The sequence below is a fragment of the Pristiophorus japonicus genome, chromosome 13 (genome assembly GCF_044704955.1).
Source record: "Pristiophorus japonicus isolate sPriJap1 chromosome 13, sPriJap1.hap1, whole genome shotgun sequence".
Lineage (NCBI taxonomy): Eukaryota > Metazoa > Chordata > Chondrichthyes > Pristiophoridae > Pristiophorus > Pristiophorus japonicus.
The window spans coordinates 195,668,569-195,670,269 of NC_091989.1; the positions used below are offsets into that span (position 1 = coordinate 195,668,569).

The 1,701-nt window shown below is 73.7% G+C and overlaps 1 long non-coding RNA gene across 1 annotated transcript in view; it reads right to left on the reverse strand.

Annotated features, from left to right (window-relative positions):
- The window catches only part of LOC139278378 (uncharacterized), a 14,409-nt gene extending 13,168 nt beyond the window's left edge, over positions 1 to 1,241 (reverse strand). The window contains exon 1 of the long non-coding RNA XR_011596251.1: positions 1,151 to 1,241. This is a non-coding gene — a long non-coding RNA (uncharacterized lncRNA). The remainder of the gene's footprint in view (positions 1 to 1,150) is intronic.
- Positions 1,242 to 1,701: the final 460 nt, after the last annotated feature.

Below are 1,701 nucleotides of genomic sequence, written 5' to 3' on the forward strand. Positions count from 1 at the left end.
GAGGAGGAGGAGGAGGAGGAGGAGGAGGAGGAGGAGGGGGGGGGGGAGGAGGAGGGGGGGGGGGGGGAGGAGGAGGGGGGGGGGGGGGGGGGGGGGGGGGGGGGGGGGGAGGGGGGGGGGGGGGGGGGAGGGGGGGGGGGGGGAGGGGGGGGGGGGGGGGGGAGGAGGAGGAGGAGGAGGGGGGGGGGGGAGGAGGAGGAGGAGGAGGGGGGGGGGGGGGGAGGAGGAGGAGGAGGAGGGGGGGGGGGGGGGAGGAGGAGGAGGGAGGAGGGGGGGGGGGGGGAGGAGGAGGAGGAGGAGGGGGGGGGGGAGGAGGAGGAGGAGGAGGGGGGGGGGGGGAGGAGGAGGAGGAGGAGGGGGGGGGGGGGGAGGAGGAGGGGAGGAGGGGGGGGGGGGGGAGGAGGAGGGGGGGGGGGGAGGAGGAGGAGGGGGGGGGAGGGAGGAGGAGGAGGAGGGGGGGGGGGGGGGGAGGAGGAGGGGGGGGGGGGGAGGAGGAGGAGGAGGAGGAGGGGGGGGAGGAGGAGGAGGAGGGGGGGGAGGGAGGAGGAGGAGGGGGGGAGGGGGGGGAGGAGGAGGAGGAGGGGGGGAGGAGGGGGAGGAGGGGGGGGAGGAGGGGGAGGAGGGGGAGGAGGGGGAGGAGGGGGGGGGGGGGGGGAGGGGAGGGGGAGGAGGGGGGGGAGGAGGGGGAGGAGGGGGGGGGGGGGGGGGAGGAGGGGGAGGGAGGGGGGGGGGGGGGGGAGGAGGGGGGAGGGAGGGGGGGGGGGGAGGGGGGAGGAGAGGAGGAGGAGGAGGAGGAGGAGGGGGGCGGGAGTGTCAGGGTCTGGGGCAGATTCTGGTTCGGGGTCTGGGGTCAGAGCCTGGCCTGTGTTTGCTCGCTGAGCTGACAGTTCACTGGGGCCTTGTTTAAAGGCCGGACTGTCCCCCGGCCCGGGTTACAGCCTCCTCCGCTTTGCCCCACTACTGCCAGCTGTCCGGTCACTCCCTCGCCGCTCGCCGCCGCCGCCGCCGCTCGCTCGCTCTCTCTCTCTCTCTCTCTCTCTCTCTCTTCCCCCCCCCCCCAAACACGCCACCCGCCTCAGCCCTCAGGCTCCGCGCTGCTTACAGCCCGCCCTGGGCCCCGTTTCCCCGGTAACCGCCCGCTGGCTCTCACCTCAGCGTTGGCCCCCACCGCGTCCGCTCACCTACACCCGTTGGCCCCACCGCGTCCGCAGCCAGCGCGCATGCGCTGTTCGCAGGGCGGAGGGGCAGACTGCGGCCGGTGCGCACGCGCGGTGCGGTGCGGTGGCTCCCCCCCCCACCACCGGGCTGTGGGCACGTGACGCGGGACCATTCTGCCCATCAGCAGCAGCCAGGCCCTCTCACCAGGAACCTTGCTGAGGGCCCAGCTCCCTGTAGCTAAACCTGCACCTGGAACCTTGCTGAGGGCCCAGCTCCCTGGAGCTAAACCTGCACCTGGAACCTTGCTGAGGGCCCAGCTCCCTGGAGCTAAACCTTCACCTGGAACCTTGCTGAGGGCCCAGCTCCCTGTAGCTAAACCTTCACCTGGAACCTTGCTGAGGGCCCAGCTCCCTGTAGCTAAACCTGCACCTGGAACCTTGCTGAGGGCCCAGCTCCCTGTAGCTAAACCTGCACCTGGAACCTTGCTGAGGGCCCAGCTCCCTGTAGCTAAACCTGCACCTGGAACCTTGGATGAAGGGTCAG